The sequence below is a fragment of the Chanodichthys erythropterus genome, chromosome 19 (genome assembly GCF_024489055.1).
Source record: "Chanodichthys erythropterus isolate Z2021 chromosome 19, ASM2448905v1, whole genome shotgun sequence".
Classification (NCBI taxonomy): Eukaryota; Metazoa; Chordata; class Actinopteri; order Cypriniformes; family Xenocyprididae; genus Chanodichthys; species Chanodichthys erythropterus.
The window spans coordinates 5,463,039-5,486,060 of NC_090239.1; the positions used below are offsets into that span (position 1 = coordinate 5,463,039).

At 44.7% G+C, this 23,022-nt stretch overlaps 1 long non-coding RNA gene across 2 annotated transcripts; it reads right to left on the reverse strand.

The window, feature by feature from the left end:
- Positions 1-4,051: 4,051 nt before the first annotated feature.
- LOC137007380 (uncharacterized) lies at positions 4,052-11,546 on the reverse strand. 2 transcript variants are annotated; one of them, XR_010892611.1, is made up of 4 exons: positions 11,495-11,546; positions 4,649-4,714; positions 4,388-4,558; positions 4,052-4,245 (listed from the first exon to the last, which is right to left on the reverse strand). It is a non-coding gene; the product is annotated as an uncharacterized lncRNA (long non-coding RNA). The 2 variants fall into 2 exon arrangements; XR_010892610.1 differs by lacking the exon at positions 11,495-11,546 and having other exon boundaries at positions 4,649-4,803.
- Between the last annotated feature and the right edge of the window lie 11,476 nt (positions 11,547-23,022).

Sequence of the window (23,022 nt, forward strand, 5' to 3'; positions counted from 1 at the left end):
TCTATCTATCTATCTATCTATCTATCTATCTATCTATCTATCTATCTATCTATCTATCTATCTATCTATCTATCTATCTATCTATCTATCTATCTATCTATCTATCTATCTATCTATCTATCTATCTATCTATCTATCTATCTGTCTGTCTGTCTGTCTGTCTCTGTCTGTCTGTCTGTCTGTCTGTCTGTCTGTCCATCTTAGAAACTGTCTATCTATCTATCTGTAGGTAAAGCCTAACTTTCAAACTTTAAGAAATATGTAACTTTTTATTGTTAATGTTAGAAAGTGTAATTGTTGCTTTGACAAACCAGTTACATATAGTTCAACATAGATTAACATTTGAAAATAAATGTACTACTGATCTGTTAAGCATCATACAGTACACTGTCAGAAAAAAAGGGTTGGCGCTGTCACTGGGGCTGTACCATAGAAAAGTGAACCTTACTTGCCTCTAAATGGTGCATATTTGTACCTCAAAGGTACATATTAGTACCTTTTTACCATACAGCCCCAGTGACAGCACCATACCTTTTTTTCTGACATTTTATAAGGTTGGTCAATCACTTTGTGTATGAAAGTTTTGTGAAAACAGTGTCAGCAAGGAAGAATCCTTCTGAAGAGAGGAGAGAGTTGTCTATTCGTCTAAAAGAGCAGCAGACTTTCAGTCTTTCAGGCTCTCTGACCTTTCGCCCAGGTGCTAATACAGTTCTCTCTCCCCCTTTCTCTCTCTCTAACACTCATTCCACTCCAGCGTTTGAAGTGTATGGTCTGAATCTCTCTAATTCTGTCAGATCCTTCAGCAGAGCCATATCACACCCGGCAAGGAGAAGAAAACAGAAAGAATCCAATAGAAGAAGAGTTGCAATATTAGTCTGGACTCATTTGTTTCATGTAATTAATTCATAACCATGCACCACAAAAAGTCTGTTCATCTTTGGTCCTGAGGATTTCACATTTCTCATAATTCAGACCTGACAGTAAATGTACAAGTTTCTTCAGTTTTAAATAATGTCTTAACACCACAGGCTGTGTTTATCTTTACAGAGGTTATTGAATTATTTATTGATAAGTAGCATTTGATGTAGCACATCTACTGAGACTATATGCTATAGAACAACTGTATTTCAAGGTAAATCATTTTGATCAAAGATAGTCTATCCAATAGACCAGTGGTTCTCAAACCTGCCCTGCACATCCCTATATCTGACACACCCATGTCTTTCATTCTCTACTAACGAACTCATGAGTTGAATCAGGTGTAATAAATGAGGGAGACATACAGAATACGCAGGTTTGGGGATCCTCCATGTTTGAGATACACTGCAATAGACTAAAGCTACCATGACAAGTGAAATACGAATTTACTGTTTTTTGTTTCTATCAGAAGCCGCTCCTGACCATAAATATAGGGCAGATTCCGGGTCTTAGCTCTGGTTTCTAATGTCCTTGCGTTATTCAGTCTGAGGGTGGCGCTCTAATTATGATTGACAGACTTTAGTACAAACGACAAACGCATAGAATTGCCTTAATGTAGTATTTATTGATTCCGAATGTTGTTTTGAGCATTGCAATTTATGTAGGAATTCCAGTGAGGAAAAAAAGTAATGTTGATTCTCAGAACAAACATGAAACAAACACAACATAACTACTGTAGCCTACACTGCAAAATTTTTCGTTGTAAATTTACAGTAAATAATTGGATAAATTTTGCATGACTTTCACAGTAAGGATTACAGCAATATACTGTGAAATATACTCACAGCAATTTACTGTAATTTTATATCTGTGATATTACAATGCATTGTTGTAAAAGCACAACTGTATACTGTAACTTCACAGCTTCAATGATAAAGCAATTACTGTGATATTACAGTACATTACTGGGGAATTACAATCTTTTGCTGTACATCATTACAACAAGGCCCTGTACTTTTACAGTGTGTACTGTGAAAGTAATGTACAAGTTGACAATAATTTACTGTGAATTTACAATCATTGTACAATTAACCCCCTTCCCCCAACAAACAACTCTGAGGTAAAGTCAACGTTAGCCCAATGGCATATTTATTAACAAATAAATATTTTTCAATGTACAGCAGATGCCAAGAACTTCAAGAGTTCAAGAAATTAAACTTTCTAGTCATAAAAGCCATCTTAAAATGCAGAAAATGCAGAGAAATTGTGCAAACTTGCAATTCAACTACCTGTTCAAAATTCAACTATTCAACTAGCTGTGTCACAATAACAGTAATGGACAGGATGGGAATGAGGCCTTCATGGCAAGATAAGAGAGCAAGGGAGAGAGTGATGAAGGAATGTCGTAAAGGGGTCAGGCGCTCCTCTCAGTCTCAAACATTATAATGAGTCCACACGCAACAGCATTGTGTAAAAATCTTGTAGTGCAAAGTTGTCTTGAAAAATTACAAAAAGAACAAGGCTACTCAAAACTGAGCCTGACAACTACCGCTGTAAAAAAAAAAACTATGAAGCCCACTCAAAGTCAAAAAGTTTCCTCAAAAGGGTGCTCACTTGAGGGTTCATTGTTGTCCGCTTCTTGGTCTTTGAGCCTCTTTCAGGATTGATGCCCAGGAAGCACCTGTTAATAAGCAAAGATAGTTTCAGTTTTAAATAGACTTGCAGTATGTATTGCAGACAGCATTTATCAAGGTGTGCTTTTTGCTGTGCTTTTTCCCTACATCAAACCCTAATAGATTTATAATCCAAACTTGTTAGATCTTACTCTCACCATAATTGTTTTTTGCCATTTTTAGCCAAGGTGCCTCAGGTTAGGTTTGCCAGAGGCAAAGCGGTTGATTGTCTACTATAAGAGGCCATATCAACGTGCGCCGCCACTGAAATGCATCTTCACGCAATTGGCCAGTTGGTAAATTGAAACCAAATCCTGTTGAAAGTATGACAAACACATCCTTTTCAATTAAAGGTGCTAAAGAGGATGTTACGTTTTATACATTTTTGCAATATTACTTGAAACTGTCTTTACTAACTGATAAAAAACTATTTATTAGGTGCACTGAAAGGAATGATATTAATATACATAATCTGTGCACGAAGTAGGGCCTTAAAAACATCAGCCAATCGTTTAGGCGATCATCGCTTAAACGATTGGCCCTCTGGCTTGTCAATCACTGCCATGACGTTCCTTGTGAGAGACAAGTGCAGCTGCGTGCTCCAGTAACTTTCCACACTCCACAGGCGCTGCATGCAATGTTTTTGTCAGGAGACAGGAGTAACAACTGCAGATTATGAGTTACCTGCGGTGAGTCCGACATAATGAATCCACTAACACGACACAGCGAATGCTGGTGGTAAACACTCATGTTCCAATACGAGTGTTTACGAGTTTTGGGAGGCGTTCCTTCAAAGGAGGGGGGTTGTTCTTACGCATGCGCTCATTTCAAAAACTCAGTAACAGTAACAGTAACCAAAGTTTCTCAGTCGACGAAAAGATCCTCTTTAGCACCTTTAAGGGCCTAAGAGCATATTGTTTTGCTTTTAAAGAAAATTTCATCTACTTCATTCAATACATTCGCGTTTCGCAATACACGTTTCGAAATCATCATCACATAGCCTGCCCCAAAACAAAATAAATAGCTGTGATTGGACCGGCAGGTATTTGTCAGCATAACGTGTAAAAACCCAGACTGATCTGCAGAGCGTAATTGAATGAGTTCGTGAGATCAGGATGGTCTCACCAGGCTAGCCTCAGGTACCTCGTTTGTCAGCATTTTCAACCTCAAGACAATCATTGAGTTGGAAGCCTGTACTATAATGTGAATTACAAGATTAAATGTGATCTTTATAAAATACCTTTGAATGAACTCCAGCATTGAAGATCCAGCGGCAGGATACTCAAGGTTGAATACGTAATAGCTGCTGAAGAAAGCAACTACTCCGTGTAAAAAGAAAGGGTGTGGGCCCATCACGACATGTCCCTCGATGGATATAAGCCATCCAGACAGCTTCATCATGTCACCTGAAATGAACAGATACAACATTATGTGTTATGAGCACTTTGCGATCTGCTTAAGAGACAAAGGGCTATACAAATGTAATTCTTATTATAATTAATATTATTTATTGTGGTCATGTAGATTTCTAGAATGAAAACAAAATAATGAGTTAGAAATGTTGATACTAGATCAAAGTAACATTACCTTGAATGATCAAGCAGGGGTTGCCGGGGAGTTCTGCAGTATTGACGTTCACAGCAGTGGCACATGGCTGTAACATAGTTAATACACAATAGCATGGATTTAGGATGAAGGATAAATATTGTTCATTGGTCAGAGGTAGTAAATCATGCAAGGTAAATGTTGATAATGTAATCATTTTGCATTTTAAATATTTGAATAAAAAATCTTACATCAACTTCAAGCATCAAGCTCTCTTTTGGCTCTTTGAAGTACAACATTAGGAGCAGCAGGATGCAGACAGCCTTGTCAGAGTCTGGATCATAGCAGGCCAGAACATCACAGATCTTGGGGTTGGGGTTGCACAGTAATCCAGGATGGTCTGTCCTCATCTGTTTTGTGTGCTGAACATAGTTACACACATTCTCAGACACATGGTCACAGCCAACAAATTTACAGTTGAACATTGTGGTGCATGTTAACTAGTCACCTACCTAATCTTTTTCTCCTCACTCTTAGCCTGACACTGAACAGGATAGTTAGCCTCCCCCTCTGATGACCTGGAAAGAAAAAGGAGAAATTACACAAAGGCAACCAACAATAAGAATTTCAGTTTGAATGCAGATTATGATCATTGATCGTAATTTAATTTTAGCCATATGTCAAAAATTATAGTGGTATATATTGTTTTTTTTGTAGCACTTTGAGATTGCTCTCTCAATGTAAAGTGCATTTTAAACTTTTACAATTATTATTCATTCATATCAGGACAAGTGGGAACCCCAGTGTTAAAACCCTCCCGTTGTCGAACACGACTTACTCCAGTTAGCTCAGTCATGTTGTAATTAGGATATCCGCTGGAAAAATATTTTTTCATGGACCGTTATTAAAGTTCCCTTTCGATACTTCACTCGTACTGCGTATGGGGAAAGGTCTCCCTTTTTCCCCGCTGCTGAAGCCTTTTTCAATAACGCAGTGTAACTGCACCGTCATTGGTTCACTCATAGACAAGTTGTTGAACCAATGGCGGCGCGGCATAGCTGCGCGGCCTATGGCGACAAGCGCGCGAATATTCCCGCCGAAATGGGCGGGGTATAGGGCTATATAAGCAGGCGTTTCGCCATAGGATTTCAGTGTTTTCTCCTTCAGCGACGACATCTACTTCTCTTCGCTGATCTCCGCCTGAAGCCGAAGAAGCTCGCCGCCTTCTGCTCTCGCCGCCGTCTGAAGAGGCTCCCGCAGCGGACTCGCCTGGACTCGCCGGTGGAAGAAAGCGCCGGCGCCCTCGCGGACTGCAGCTTCTAGCGCCGTCGCCGAGCCGCCGCCTCCCGCTTCCCGCTTCCGGCCGCTTCCTGTGCGTCCCCTGCCGCCATCCGGCGCGCCGCCTGAGAGCTTCATCCGCGGCTTAAACGCCGCTCTAAAAGAGCGATTTCCAGCGGTTTTCACCGCTTTAAGAGCTTCCGCGGCCCTCGCCGCTCTAAAAGAGCCACCCAATTGCCGTTTTCACGGCAGCGGCGTCTCACGATGCCCCGCCACTCATGTGGTACTTGCAGGGCCCCCCTGCACGACGACGATGGACACAGCGAGTGTGTCGCTTGCCTGGGCAAGCCCCACGCAGACGGCGCGCTCGCTGGAGACTCATGCCCGCACTGCGAGTGTATGAGTCTCGCTTCCCTGCGCTCGCGGGTCGCCTTCTTCACTGAGGGCGATCTCGCCGCTCGCGCCCTCCCGTCTCCTTCCTCCCGCGGTCCGGCGAGGAAAAGACAGCGGGGTAGAGCGACTCAGCGCCAGGAGTTGAGCGAGCTCACGCCGGCCCAGCCCCCGCGTGCCTCGCCCTCTCCTCCCAGGGAACTCTCTCCAGTTCTGTTCTCTCGCCCTGAGCAGCGTCCCTCCGCAGAAGCGAGTGACCTCGTCTCATTCGGGGGAACAGACGACGAACAAGACGACTCCATGTCTCTTGCGGCTTCCGAAGCGGAAGGATGGGCTGGCGAGCCGGAAGACCCCGCTCCACCGCCTCCCTTGGAACCCATCGAGCATGGCCAGGGCATGGATGCCGAGCTCTTCCGCATCCTGTCTAGAGCCGTTGAAGAGCTGGACCTCGAGTGGGCCCCTCCAGAGGAGCCGTCTCGCAGCCGCCTGGACGAATGGTTTCTGCCAGGCCGCCGCCAAGCACCTCGCCAGCGTTCAGCGCCCTTCTTTCCTGAGGTCCACGAAGAGCTGACGAAGTCGTGGCGCGCTCCTTACTCTGCCCGCCTCCACACTACGCACCGCTCCGCCCTCACCGCCGTCGACGGCGCCGAGGAGAAGGGATACGAGCGCTTGCCACCCCTAGATGAAGCGGTGGCTGCTCACCTCTGTCCTCCCGCGGCTGTGGGTTGGAAGACGAAGAGGGCCCTTCCTTCCAAGCCCTGTCGGACCACCTCTACTCTGGCTGGACGGGCTTACACCTCGGCGGGCCAAGCTGCCTCTGCGCTCCACACCATGGCCATATTTCAAGCATTCCAGGCCAAACTCCTCCGCTCTCTGGATGAGTCTGGAATCGACGCGCCAGCCTTCAAAGATCTCCGCAGCGCCACGGATCTTGCCCTGCGAGCTACGAAGGCTACGGCCCAGGCCATCGGTCGTTCCATGGCCAGCCTGGTCGTGTTGGAGCGCCACCTGTGGCTCAACCTAACGGAGATCAAAGACCTAGACAAGACGGCCTTCTTAGACGCCCCGGTCTCGCCTTCTGGTCTCTTCGGGCCTGCAGTGGATGGCTTCACTGAGCGCTTTACTGCCGCGCAGAAATCGTCTCAGGCTATGAGGCATTTCTTGCCTAAGCGCTCCAGCTCCGCTTCTGCGTCTAGCCGCCCCAGGACTGCGCCGGCTCAGCAGAACAAACCAGCCCCACCTGCAACACAGGCAGCGCCGCCCCAGGAGCATCGCCAGCGCTCGCGCCCTGCGAAGCGCCCTCCCTTCCCGAGGCGCCAGGGACCCCGGCCCAGGATTGTGCTGGACCCGGTGCCTCCGAAGTCGTCCTGATTCGTCGGACAGGAAGAGGATGGGGGACCGTCCCGTTACGACCGGACCACCCCAAAAGCTCCCACGGGTAATTTCCCCTCCGCCTCGTTTATTTCCGGGCGTGGGAAACATACTCCAAGTGACAGCTGGGCCCACACCTGTTGCGCCCACTCCAAACGCCGTTTTCACGGCGGACAAATTTTTACCTCATCACAAAAAGAGCAAATTTCCTCTTCCACCCCTCGCGGTGTACGACCCTCTCAACGGCGGTCTGTCACCCAACATTATTCAACCCCTAGCCACTCGGGCCGAGGCCTGGCAGGCCATCCCCGATGTGTCAGAATGGGTCATGGGGATCGTAAACCAGGGCTACTCGCTCCAGTTTGCACGACGGCCCCCCGCTTCGCCGGGGTGCTTCAAACATCGGTCAATCCGGACGACGCTCATGTCCTCCGGGCCGAAGTCATGTCGTTGCTGGAAAAAGGAGCTGTGGAAATGGTTCCTCCGTCAGAGAGCGAGACAGGCTTTTACAGCCGCTACTTTCTGGTCCCCAAAAAGGATGGCGGTCTCAGACCCATCCTAGACCTCAGGCTTTTGAATCACTCCCTCATGAGACGGAAGTTCAAAATGCTGACGCTGAAGCAGATCCTCGCGCACATTTGCCCCGAGGACTGGTTCTGCTCGCTGGACCTGAAGGATGCGTATTTTCACATCCAGATAGCCCCCGTCACAGACGATTCTTGAGATTCGCATACGAAGGGGTGGCATACCAATATACGGTCCTGCCCTTCGGGCTGTCTCTGGCTCCCCGCACTTTCACCAAGTGCATGGACGCGGCGCTTTCCCCTCTGAAACAGATGGGAATCCGGGTTCTGAATTACCTCGACGACTGGCTCATCTTAGCCCGTTCGCGAGACGAGCTGGAACGCCACAGATCCGTGCTCCTCAGCCATCTACAATGCCTGGGTCTCAGGGTCAACTTAGCCAAGAGCTCGCTATGCCCCACTCAACGAATTTCGTTTCTGGGAGCAGTTTTCGACTCGGTCCGTATGACGGCAGTAGTCTCGCCAGAGCGCGCCCTGGCAATTCAGCAGCTCACGGCATCTGTCACGAACAAAGCCTATCTCCCTCTGAAGTTTTTCCAGAGGCTGCTAGGGCTGATGGCTTCCGCCTCCCCGGTGCTGCAGCTAGGCCTTCTTCGGATGCGGCCTCTTCAGTACTGGTTGAAGTTCCGGGTTCCTCCCAGCGCATGGCGGCACGGCCGCCTATGTCTCAAGGTCAATCGGGCCTGTCTTCTAGCCCTGAAACCTTGGATGGATCCAGTATGGTTCCAACGCGGAGTCCCCTTACAGGCGGTCTCACGGAGGACGGTGCTCTCAACAGACGCCTCCAACTTGGGCTGGGGCGCTGTGTGCGAGGGCAGACCGGCCTTCGGCTCGTGGAGCCACGAGGAAAGCCATCTACACATCAACTGTCTAGAGATGCTAGCAGTGATGAAAGCCCTTCAGTTCTTTCAGGCTTACTTGACGGGACGTCATGTTCTAGTTCGGTCAGACAGTATGACGGTGGTGTCATACCTGAACCACCAAGGCGGTCTTTCGTCCAGCCGCTTATGCGCTCTGGCGAAACGACTGCTGGAATGGGCTCTTCCGAGGCTTCAGTCGCTCAGAGCGACTCATGTTCCTGGCAGGAACAATCTGGGTGCGGACATGTTGTCACGGAGCAACATCCCCCTCCGACGAGTGGATGCTCCACCCCCAAGTGGTCCTCACGATCTGGGAGTTCTTCGGGAAGGCAGAGGTAGACCTCTTCGCCTCAGAAGACAACTCTCATTGCCCAACATTTTCTCGAAGGAAGTAGATGCTCTGGCCCACACATGGCCCAGCACGCTCCTTTATGCTTTCCCTCCGATCGCACTGATCCCCCAGGTCATCAGGCGTATCAGAGAAGACCAGCACAGAGTCCTTCTGGTGGCCCCGCTCTGGAGGAACCAGGTTTGGTCCTCAGAGCTATTCAGGCTCTCTCTAAGAGCCCCGTGGCCGATTCCCCTGAGACGGGACCTCCTCTCTCAGGCAAACAGAACAATCTGGCACCCACAGCCGCAGCTCTGGGCTCTGCACCTCTGGTCCCTCGATGGGAGCCGACTAGCCTCCCCGAGGACGTCCTAAATACCATTTCTCAGGCTAGAGCCCCATCTACGAGGCGCCTCTACGACCAGAAGTGGTCAGTCTTTGTTGATTGGTGTTCAACACGCAACATAGACCCTGTGGAGAGTGACGTATCTTCCATACTGTCTTTCCTCCAAGAACGCTTGGAAATGGGGCGCTCCCCTTCCACGCTTAAGGTTTACGTAGCAGCCATTGCAGCGTTCCACGCTCCTATTGCTGGCCAATCGGTGGGACGAAACGGGCTCGTGATCCGTTTTTTGAGAGGTGCTAGGCGTTTGAATCCTCCTCGCCCTCTCACTATTCCCTCCTGGGACCTCTCGTTGGTCCTCAGGGCCTTGAAAGGAGCCCCATTTGAACCAATGGGTTCAGCCGACCTCAGGCCCCTAACACTAAAAACCGCTCTGCTACTAGCACTAGCATCGGTAAAGCGTGTTGGCGATTTGCAGGCCCTCTCTGTGAACCCTGCATGCCTCGAATTCGGGCCTGGTGACTCTAAGGTCGTTCTGAAACCTAGGCATGGCTACGTCCCTAAAGTGCTCTCAACTCCGTTTAGAGCTCAGGTCATCTCGCTCTCTGCTCTTCCTCCCTCGGCGGACGAACCAGAGCTGCAGCTACTCTGCCCAGTCAGGGCATTGAGGACCTACATAGACCGATCACAGTCTTTCAGACTGTCGGATCAGCTCTTTGTTTGTTTTGGCGGCCGCACCAAAGGGTCTCCGGTCTCGAAACAACGCATTTCCCGTTGGATAGTGGATGCTATTAACCTGTGCTACTCCTCACTGGGCACTAATTGCCCCATAGGAGTCAGGGCCCACTCCACTAGAGGAATGGCTTCCTCGTGGGCTTGGTCCAACGGAGTTTCCATCCAAGACATCTGTGAGGCGGCCGGCTGGTCTTCGCCGTCCACCTTTGTCAGGTTCTATCACCTCGATGTCCCGACCTTACAAGCTCGGGTCCTGTCGGTGTGATTAGCGGCTTCCAACAGGTCCCGCTTCACGCCACCATAGGAAGTATCTTCCTTCAGTGTAACCATGGGTTCGGTTAGGCTTTGCCTCCGCTTGTCCTTTTTGCCCCCTCTGGGTGGCCAAATGCAAGCTATATCGTTCCCAGCCGTGGCACGGCGTGGTTGAATTCGTTCCCCATACGCAGTACGAGTGAAGTATCGAAAGGGAACGTACTCGGTTACTAACGTAACCTCGGTTCCCTGAGATACGGAACGAGTACTGCGTCACTTGCCGTGCCACGAGGCTGCGGCTCAGGGTCGTCGCTTCAGTCGATTGACACTGAAATCCTATGGCGAAACGCCTGCTTATATAGCCCTATACCCCGCCCATTTCGGCGGGAATATTCGCGCGCTTGTCGCCATAGGCCGCGCAGCTATGCCGCGCCGCCATTGGTTCAACAACTTGTCTATGAGTGAACCAATGACGGTGCAGTTACACTGCGTTATTGAAAAAGGCTTCAGCAGCGGGGAAAAAGGGAGACCTTTCCCCATACGCAGTACTCGTTCCGTATCTCAGGGAACCGAGGTTACGTTAGTAACCGAGTACGTTAAACAGCTAACGGTTAGCCCTGCTAATCTATGATAACCTTGACTAATTACAAAAATGTGCACACATAAATAGTAATGTTTGTCCCATCATTGGTTTTATAAACTTTACAAACACCAGATTTGTTTAAACGGTGATAGTGACATGCAAAATTATAGCGAAACTCTCGTCATTACTAACATTACTACTATTAGCAAAAGCTGTGAGAGAACTTTCAACAATTCCGGGCACTTGCTAACAAAATGTGAACTGTTGTAACGTTAACTAGGATATCCGCTGGAAAAAAAAAAAAAAATTAATGGACCGTTTGAATCACTAAGTTATTAAAGTTAAAAAGCTAACGGTTAGCCCTGCTAATCTATGATAACCTTGACTAATTACAGAAATGTGCACGCATAGATTGTAATGTTTGTCCCATCATTGGTTTTATAAACGGTGATAGTAACATGAAAAATTATAGCGAAACTCTCGTCATTACTATTAGCAAATGCTGTGAGAGAACTTTCAACAATTCTGGGCACTTGCTAACAAAATGTGAACTGTGTCATGCGATAAACGTTTATTTGAAAGTAAATATTATAATTATATTAAAATAACATGGGTGTAAGTGATGCAAACTCACCTTCTCATTCAGCCCGGAATAGAAGAGGGACACGACGGCGCCTTCAGTTCAAAACCAAACAGTTCGGTTATGTCATGTGACTTCCCAGGGCATATTTCAATACAATATTTCACTGTAATAATACTGTTTAATGCTGTGAAATCCTTAATTTTTTTCACTGTGTTGCTGTGATACTACAGACCTTGTTGTGATATAACAGCAGGTTTTAGATTGCAAGATTTTACTGTAAAATAAGAGTTAAATGCTGTAAAATCCAAGGAAACTGTAGTTTTTACAGGTATTCATTGGGATATTACAGGGAAACTTAATTACAACAAGTTACTGTAAAATAATACTGTTAATTATTGTGAAATGCTGGTAATTTCTAACAGTGTATATAAAAGCTATTCACACAAGCACGTTTAAATTAAAGAGTTTACTCAAATTATGATACGCTAACGTTACTCCACATAGGACGAACAGTTACTGACCTGATGCAGACACTTAACTGAAGCAGACCGATATCGTCTTGGTCTGGAGCGAGGTTTATATCTGGCAGCCTCTATAAATGAGAACACGCTGCAGTTCTATTTTTCATCTCAGATTTACATTGAAAAATATTTGTTGCAGAATGCTGAACACATTTATAATTTATTATTAATTTATTGGATACGGTATGCACGTGACGTCACCGTCGACCGACTGCGGTCACGCCAGACTGAGCGGCAGCATTGGATTTGCAGTTATCATTTTGTGTCAAATTGTTGAGGTAAAATCATACCGTTTATATTTAATTGTTATTAATTATGTTGACAACTCATCAATTAAATATTTTCCGTCTTATATTCTGCATAATTGGGTGTTTTTAAATAAACACTGACAAAAACTATACTATAAAACTATATATGTTTCAGGGCTGGACATTAGGGCTTGATATAAGTGATTAGTGATTATTTGACAAGTTGCGAGGAGCACTTTCGAGTCCAACCTTTAGTGTAATTTGTTAGTTTTACTCGCTTTTTCCAGTCACGCAGCAGGTTCTTTTGGCACTCAGTCCAGCTGGGGGAGCGCGCTTTCGGCGAGAAAGTGACGTCGATGCATACCCTCTATTTCGGGCATCCAAGACCATCTATTTGAATTGGGAAATCCTGAAATCTCATAAACTGTGAACTCACAATTAAATAACATTTCAACTCAGCAACAAAATGTTGTTTCTTATGCTCAAATATCTTATTTTTCAGGCTAGACTAGCCAATGTCCTAAGCTCAAGTCTCAGGTTTCTATGGGAACCGGAGCTTCTAACAGCAGCTGTAGTGATGCAATGACTTTATCAATCAGCGATTGGCTCTTTTACTTAGAAGGCGGGACGTATTCCGCCATATTATGCGTTGCAGTTTCTCCTATTCATAAGTGAGTGAACCATCTTTCTACATCTATAAGTCTTTAATATTAATCATCCTAAATAGTGTGTGAAATTAGTAATATTCAATACTATTATTTAGGCTGGATGAGAGCCATTGAAAAATATTTAATCAATATTATGCGTTAATATTTACCGAAAAATTGCTGCTGTAACGTTAAATGTATTTTACGTTATGGAAGCAGCTCCACTTCCCTCCAAAATTAAATACAAAAACTGATTAATGCTGTGTTTTCGCCACGCCCCAGAAAAATGCTATATGTATGTAATGTAAGTGTCAACGTAATAATCAATGTATATTATGCGTCAATATTTACCGATTATTGCTGCAAATATAGCTGTTGCTGTCTTTCCCGCTTAAAAACATTCAAACTGGTTTACAGCGCGGATTTGTTTGGAGAGCTACACGAACCACGTGAGAACGTGGCGGCGAGATCAAAGAGTGTCGCAACTGTCATATTTAACGGTTGTAATTAAACTGAAAGGAGCAGTAACTTTTAGAGCAGCAGCACAACGTGTTGGTGTTCTCAAAGTTGTCAAAAGCAACACTAGCAATAGTATTCTCGAAGACAAACTAACAACTGATCACTTAGTAAGAAGCCGAAAATGACGTTTAACTTTAATAATCTGCGGTTCAACTACCACTTTTTTTGGCCGTTTCAAAGCTGAGGGCGGTCACAGAGACGGATATGATATTTCAGGAAATTAATTCTGTCAGGTAATAGGGGTGTTTTCTGAGTATTATTTCATTTAAGTTATTTGATCAAAAGAAAGTAACATTTTCTGCCTATCCAGTGAAAAAGGAGCGTTATCTCCATCCAGTGCATTACAGTATCATGGAAGTGATGAGTACAGAATAGTGATGATGATAATGATACGTTAATTATTTTGTTGTTATGGGAAATCAACATCCTCTTACAGTGAAGTTTATAGTAGGCCAGCTATTCGTGCATCACTGAAGTGAGAAATACCATATATTACTCAAGTTGTGGTCTGTTCCTCACATAAAATTATCATAAGGGTTCAGAAGTTTTAGTAATATAGCAGTGAGTCATATGGACTGCTTTTATGGAGTTTTAATGGTACATTTTGGTACTCTTTGCTTTCACTGTATGGTAAAGAGCAGAGTCATTCTGTCTAACATCATCTTTTGTGTTCTGCAGAAGAAAGAAAGTCATATGGACTTGGAACATTACGGTGAGTAAATCAAGACAACATTTTCATTTTTGGGGGCAAACTGTTCCTATAAGTGTGTTGAATTCATTCCAGAGTGTGGACACAATAGTAAACAGCCTTGATATGTATTTATGAGAGATGCATCATTAAAAAGTGGACTGTTTTCTTTTTAGCCCTAATTAAAAAAAGCCTTGCTTTACAAGAGGCACAAAAACACAGAAACCACAAAACTCATTAAATATGTTTAAATATGGATTCCTACATAAATACTCTGCCCTACATTCTTTGGAAACTCTTTAGTGTATAGCAGTGGTCACCAACCTTTTTAAGCCCAAGATCCCTGACCTCGACCTTTATGAAAGACAAGATCTACTTGATAGAAAAAGACCAATTTAGATTCTGATTTATTTATTTATTTTTACAAGCAAATTGGCCGATTTTGATACTGGTTGCAGATATTTATTATTATTATTATTATAAACAAAAATACATAGCCATTTCAAATTAGAGGGAACCACTGCTTTTTAATCACAATCCAAACAAAGATGCTATCACATTGCATGAGCAGTTGTTTTTTATTTGAATTAATTGAGATTTAATTTCAAGATTTAAAGAACGGTCTGACTTTATCTTTGTGAAATTATATGCTACACAAAAAAGCATGAAACAAAAACAGCAGGCTGAATAAGATTTAGATTCACTCTCTGACAGCAGGTGGCGCTTATGGAGCAGCAGTGATACAGCGTTTCCTCACGAAAATAACAGAAAAATAAATACAAAAACACAGTACAAAGACTGGATCGACGGGTTGGCGACCACTGGTGTATAGTGTTGGTCAGGGGTGGAGCCAGACATTGTAAACATTCTGGGCTTAGCCCAAATCTGTTTTGTCCAATGACAATATAATTTTCCGTTAAAAGCTTTACTGTCATGAAAGGAACTTCGTAGTAGGCCTAGTATGCTGGAGTAAAGTTCATAAAATGTACATTATTTCCCACAGGAATTTGTAAAACTTTGTTGGGTGTACTTCCTCTAGAGGGGGCAGAAATTTTGCACATTTTAAGACGTTTTTTAAAAAATGACACTTTTACGCTTCACGTTTTTCGTGTCGGTGTGCACACTCACATTGGCGCCCTTTGTTTAGTCACGAGGCATTATACGTCGGCGATAATCGTGCGCGATATTAGTCTCGGTGTGTACAGGCCTTCAGTCTACATTACATTGACACTGGTGTTTTAGGAAGCCAAACAATTATTAGGCCTACAATAATATTATAATATGAATAATTATACAGGCCTAAATCATAAGACAGTAATATCCATATATCAGTCTCAGGTCCGGCAGGGATTGTTGGTGAGGGGAGTGAATGTCCAGCGCTCTCCCCATCCTCAATACCACGACTGAGGTGAGACCCTTGGGCAAGGCACCGTACCCCCAACTGCTCCCCGGGTGCCGCAGCAATGGCTGCCCACTGCTCTGTGTGTGTGTTCATGGTGTGTGTGTTCACTGCTGTGTGTGCGCACTTGGATGGGTTAAATGCAGAGCACAAATTCGAGTATGGGTCACCATACTTGGCCACATGTCACTTCACTTCATATTGTAACAAATGCACTGTAAAATAAATGAGAATTTTATAGTTACTTTACAATACAGTATAGGGAAATTACAAAACTTTTGTACTAATTTCTTTACTTGCAAGAGATAAACCCTTGCGCTCTTATTTTGATCACCAGCAGCATGAGCATGAGCAAATGTGTGCACTTCTCTTTAAAGCACGCAGCACAAACAGACTGTATATATACTTAATCGCTGTCTTTTGGTGCTTTATAAAGGCACAAAGCCATATCACGGTTTGTGCCAAAGCCAAATTTTCGGTTCATTATGAAACAATGGCAACATAGGGTAATTAAACACTGAATGAATGTTTAGCTGACAAATGTGCTAAAGTTGTCATATCAGTTGTTATATCATAACAAAAACCCTTCAATTGGACCGAACGAGTGTCTTGAGGCCTGCCGCTGCTCTGAGTGAGTGACAGGAGGTGTGTCTGTGTACAACTGCGGTGTGTGTGAACTCGCTGTCGGAGAGAAGAGAGAGAAAGCACTGCAGGTATCGGTGTATACTGCAGAAAAGCGATATTGAACTGTTTAACATATTTTAATTGTAAAAAAAAACACGGTCTCTGTAGTCGCCACAAGCTCCGAAAACGGCAATAAAATCAAACTGGTGCAACCTGGACCATGAAACATAATAAACATGCTCTAGCCAATAACCGACAAGAATGATTTTAAATGCACGTTCATGACTGTTTCAGGAAGCACGGAGGGGGAGGAGGAGGAGGAGGAGGAGGAGGGAGGGTCTAACTAGCCTGTTTTGTTTGACAACACTTCGAATGTCAACAGGAAGTTACATCCACCCAGGATCACTTAGAGCACTTTTAAAGCTAACTTAAAAATAAAATGTTATTTATTAGTGCCACCTATTGATAAGTGCAAAATGTGACAAAATACCAGGCCAGGCCGCCGCATCTTATAAAGCCAGGTGGCACAGTTACATTAGTTTAATGGTCATTGGCTTCTAACAACCATGTTTTGTTCTTAAATGTTAGTTTGTTAAATCTAAAATATTTTGTAATGGTGTGTGAACACTCCTTATACTCCAACAATGTGATCGCAGTAGAATATGTGGCTTTAATAATATTTCTGAGATCACATGTTTATTCATCTAAAAATGGATGGAAAGACACAGAATTTGGTGGAATTTAATAACAGGCACCAATGCGGCAATATTTCAAATACACTTCATCAGCAATGTAAAATGTAAAGTTGGCTTTTGCTTACGTAGATTCATTCACAGTGAGAAGTGGATGTACGCTTGTTTGCTTACTCTTATCTACATTCATAATGGGGTTTGGCATCTCAATATAGTCTGTTGATTCACTGATTTGATTCAGTGAGTCATCACTCCCAGAAGTTGTATTTTATGCCTTATTTTGTCCTGCAAAATTAATATATAGTGACACACTTCTGTTTATCACTATGTTTTCAATTCTTTTGCAAAAATGATGACATTTTAGTTTGAATGAATGTGTTCAAGTTTGTGCTGTCAACCTAACAAAGATCTTTGTTGTTTTAGTTGCAGATAAAAACGGCAATGATTATTAAATCAGAGGTGTGTGTTTGTCAATTGGCAATTAGCTCATTCAATTCAATCTATTATCTATATCAGAGAATAATATTTAATAAATAATATACATATACACATTATGCCCCTTTTACAAGATGTAATATAAGTCTCTGGTGTCCCCAGAATGTTTCTGTGAAGTTTCAGCTCAAAATACCTCACAGATCATTTATTATAGTTTGTCAAACTGTTATTTGATTGTGAGCAAAAATATGCCATTTTTGTGTTTGTCCCTTTAAATGCAAATGAGAGGCTGCTCCCGGCCCCCTTTCCAGAAGAGGGCGGAGCTTTAACACCTCATGCTTTGGTTGTTAAACAACAACAAAGCTGGAGAATCTCACGCAGCCAAAATGATGATTGTCAGTAATGGTGTTCAGCCTTACATTGTTCAAACCGGAGTCGGACACTGATGGAGAGACTCAGGAAAAAGTTACTACTTATTGAATGCAACTGGACATTTCTGAATAGTTAGTGGATAAATTTATGTAGTTGCTGTGGAGTTGATTCAGCTCATTGACAAGCATGTTAATCTTTTGTGCAAATCCAGCGTTGAATTGATCCTTATTTGATAACTGATTTACTCGGCAAGTTTCTCTTGACCTAAAAGAGAAAACTTGCCATAATGTGTGCCTTGCAAATTGCAATTTGACAGATTTTTTTTTCTTGTGTAGCTATTAGTATCTGCATTCTGGCATAGAGTTTGGGTATAATGACAACCGGACCTATCCAAACACTTTCAAACTGTTGCAGTCTGTCTAATGAGGATATTTACTCAATGAATAAGACGCTGATTGTCTATTGTGTTGTTTTGCTTTACAGTCTCTCTTCAAAGAAGAAAGCATCTGCGATATTTGTTATTGACTGACCAGTTCAATACACAACTATTACCCTCTGTCATCCTGATTAAACAGCTGAAGATGAAGAGTGAAGATGTCTGGACTGAGAGAGAGAGAGAGAGAGAGAGAGTGAATGTGAGTATGCTACCTCAGACGACTCTCTCGTCTGCCCTCTCACCACCATTCCTTTGCTTTTCAGTCATCTGTTCATCTGCTACCCCTCCCTCTACCTCTCATTCTCTCCTGGACTATGTTTGATTCATGCCAGAGATGATTCACACTCCACCATATCCGGCATGAGGGAACCCTCACTCTCCATCCATAATTCAGATCCGTCTCTTTCTCTCTCTCTCTCTCTCTCTCTCTCTCTCTCTCTCTCTCTCTCTCGGTGTATGTGTGCATCTCCATCCTCTCACACACTGCCTGTGTCTTGTGCAGCTGTCGATGCATCGGGTAAAAGATTGCGCCGTTTTGAAGAGGGGGATCTATGAAAGCAAACAGGTAAGAGAGAAATCCCTTGCTTTCTCTGCAAAGTTTTCCATTTCAGAAGAGAAATGAATATTGATGGATTGGGATGTGGATTATGGATGTCTGGAGTTAGTAGAAAATACAGAGAGGGAATGAGATTAGGAGTGGTGGAGTGATTGAAAGTGAAAAAGAGATTGTGTGGGTAATTTGATGGTAAGGGATGGGCGGCGCTCGATGTTGTCTCACATGTGATGCATTGTGCAATTAGAGCCGCTCTCTGGGAAAGTTATATCGCTCCTCTCTAGTTTATGTGTATGTGTGTGTGTGGCTGCTTGTTGCCATATGACTCTGTTTATTCATCCTCAAACGCCAGTGAAGGCACTCATACTATATTCATGGGCTGTTGCGCCTTGTTCTGCTAACGTGTGTGCGTTGATGGGAACAGCTCAATAATGCAGTTACGTGGATGTAACACATTTGCTGATGGACTTTTTTTTGAGACCCACACACTAGCATGAAGTAATGTATTGGTAGTGCAAATGGGTGTGTTGCTGTCATGAGTTGAGCTTGTGTGTGTGAGTGTGTGTGTGTGTGTATATATATATATATATATATATATATATATATATATATATATATATATATATATATTTATATATAACACTCCCGATTCCAAAAAAGTTGGGACACTGTACAAATTGTGAATAAAAAAGGAATGCAATAATTTACAAATCACATAAACTTATATTTTATTCACAATAGAATATAGATAACATATCACATGTTAAAAGTGAAACATTTTGAAATGTCATGCCAAATATTGGCTCCTTTTGGATTTCATGAGATCTACACATTCCAAAAAAGTTGGGACAGGTAGCAATAAGAGGACGGAAAAGTTAAATGTACATATAAGGAACAGCTGGAGGACCAAATTGTAACTTATTAGGTCAATTGGCATCATGATTGGGTATAAAAAGAGCCTCTCAGAGTAGCAGTGTCTCTCAGAAGTCAAGATGGGCAGAGGATCACCAATTACCCCAATGCTGCGACGAAAAATATTGGAGAAATATCAGAAAGGAGTTTCTCAGAGAAAAACTAAGAGTTTTAAGTTATCGTCATCTACAGTGCATAATATCATCCAAAGATTCAGAGAATCTGGAACAATCTCTGTGCCAAGGCTCATTTAAAATGGATCGTGGCAAAGTGGAAAACTGTTCTGTAGTAAAACGAATCAAAATTTGAAGTTCTTTTTGGAAAACTGGGACTCCATGTCATCCAGACTAAAGAGGACAAGAACAACCCAAGTTGTTATCAGCGCTCAGTTCAGAAGCCTGCATCTCTGATGGTATGGGGTTGCATGAGTGCGTGTGATATGGGCAGCTTACACATCTGGAAAGGCACCATCGATGCTGAAAGGTATATCCAAGTTCTAGAACAACATATGCTCCCATCCAGACGTCGTCTCTTTCAGGGAAGACCTTGCATTTTCCAACATGACAATGCCAGACCACATACTGCATCAATTACAACATCATGGCTGCGTAGAAGAAGGATCCGGGGACTGAAATGGCCAGCCTGCAGTCCAGATCTTTCACCCATAGAAAACATTTGTCGCATCATAAAGCGGAAGATGCGACAATGAAGACCTAAGACAGTTGAGCAACTAGAAGCCTGTATTAGACAAGAATGGGACAACATTCCTATTCCTAAACTTGAGCACCTTGTCTCCTCAGTCCCCAGACGTTTGCAGACTGTTATAAAAAAAAGTGGGGGTGCCACACAGTGGTAAACATATATATATATATATATATATATATATATATATATATATATATATATATATATATATATATATATATATATATATATATACACTCTAGTGAAAAATAAATATACTAAAATGTATTTGAAATAAATGTATTTTATGCTAAGTATACTATAAATACATTTACATATTTAGGTACTTAATATAAATACCCTGCAATTATACTTTTAGTATGCTAAATTGGTGTACTTAATGTCTAGGATATTGGAACAACTAATTTTGTACTTAATGCACTGAAGTCCTTCTAAAGACATACTGAAGTATATTTTATTGTGCTAAAATGGAACTATTGCAAGTACTATTTGCTAACTTACTGAAGTTGTTTCAAACCTATATGGATTTATTTCTTCTGCTGAACACACACAAAAAAAGATATTTTGAAGAAACTTGAGGATGAGTAAATGATGAGAGAATTTTCATTTTTGGGTGAACTGTCCCTTTAAAAACATAAAATGTACACAAGGAGGCAATACCTCTAATCATCTAAGCTTTGCTGATAAGCTGAAACTGAACAAATATTGGCTGATACTGTATTATTGATACTGTATATCAGTTAATCAAAGAGTTCATAATGGATAAACCACCCTCTTTGTATACTGTAGATAAACTGTAGATAAAAATATTTTGGGAACTTTTTTATAGTATTTCTTTGATAATTTGATTATTCATTTACCAGCCAGCAATGTAAAGATGATGCATGGTATATGTACATGTCCAAAATGACCATAAATTAAATCAACAATGTAGATCTGGGCGGTATACCGGTTCATACCGAATACCGGTATTTATTTGTGTTAATGGAGCTCTGCAGCCATCTACTGGTAAAAGTGATAGTTCCCTTTCGATACTTCACTCGTACTGCGTATGGGGAAAGGTCTCCCTTTTTCCCCGCTGCTGAAGCCTTTTTCAATAACGCAGTGTAACTGCACCGTCATTGGTTCACTCATAGACAAGTTGTTGAACCAATGACGGCGCGGCATAGCTGCGCGGCCTATGGCGACAAAGCGCGCGAATATTCCCGCCGAAATGGGCGGGGTTAAGGGCTATATAAGCAGGCGTTTCGCCATAGGATTTCAGTGTTTTCTCCTTCAGCGACGACCTCATCATCTCCTCGCTGATCTCCGCCTGAAGCCGAGAAGCTCGCCGCCTTCCTGACTGCTCTCGCCGCCGTCTGAAGAGGCTCCCGCAGCGGACTCGCCTGGACTCGCCGGACTGAGGACAGCGCCGGCGCCCTCTCCGACTGCAGCATCAGCGCCGTCGCCGAGTCGCCGCCTCCCGCTTCCCGCTCCCGGCCGCTTCCTGTGTGTCCCCTGCCGCCATCCGGCGCGCCGTCTTGAGAGCTTCACCGCGGCTTAACGCCGCTCTAAAAGAGCGTATTTCAGCGGTTTTCAGCGCTTCTAGAGCTTCCGCGGCCCTCGCCGCTCTAAAAGAGCCACCCAAGTGCCGTTTTCACGGCAACGGCGTCTTCTCAGATGCCCCGCCACTCGTGTGGCACGTGCAGGGCCCCCCTGCACGACGGTGATGGTGACAGCGAGTGCGTCGCTTGCGTTGGCACGCCCCATGCTCACGGCGCGCTCGCTGGGGACTCATGCCCGCACTGCGAGTGCATGAGTCTCAGTTCCCTGCGCTCGCGGGGCGCCTTCTTCACAGAGGGTGATCTCGCCGCTCGCGCCCTCCCGTCTCCTTCCTACCGCGAGCCGGCTAGGAAGAGACAGCGGGGCAGAGCGACCCAGCGCCAGGAGATAGGCGAGCTCACGCCGGCCCAGTTCCCGCGTGCCTCGCCCTCTCCCCCGAGGGAACCCTCTCCCGTCCTGTTCTCTCGGCCTGAGCAGCGTCCCTCTGCGGAAGCGAGTGACCTTGTCTCATTCGGTGGAACAGACGACGAGCAAGACGACTCCATGTCTCTTGCGGCTTCCGAAGCAGAAGTGTGGGCTGGCGAATCGGACGATCCCGCCCCCCCGCCTCCCTTGGAGCCCATTGAACATGGCCAGGGCATGGATGCCGAGCTCCTCCGCATCCTATCCAGAGCCGTAGAAGAGCTGGACCTCGACTGGGCCCCACCTGAGGAGCCGTCGCGCAGTCGCCTTGACGAGTGGTTCCTGCCTGGCCGCCGCCAAGCCCCTCGCCAGCGAGCAGCGCCCTTTTTTCCCGAGGTCCACGAGGAGCTGACGAAGTCGTGGCGCGCTCCGTACTCCGCCCGCCTTCATACCACGCACCGCTCCGCCCTCACTGCCGTCGACGGCGCCGAGGAAAAGGGATACGAGCACCTGCCACCCCTTGACGAAGCAGTGGCTGCTCACCTCTGCCCTCCCGCGGCTGTGGGATGGAAAGCTAAGAGGTCACTCCCTTCCAAGCCCTGCCAGACTACTTCCACCTTAGCTGGTCGAGCTTACACTTCGGCAGGACAGGCCGCTTCTGCGCTACACTCCATGGCCATATTCCAAGTCTTCCAGGCCAAACTCCTCCGCTCTCTGGACGAGTCTGGGATTGACGCGCCGGCTTTCAAGGACCTTCGCAGCGCTACTGACCTTGCCCTGCGAGCCACGAAGGCTACGGCTCAGGCCATCGGCCGTTCCATGGCCAGCCTGGTAGTGTTGGAGCGCCACCTGTGGCTTAACTTGACGGAGATCAAGGACAATGA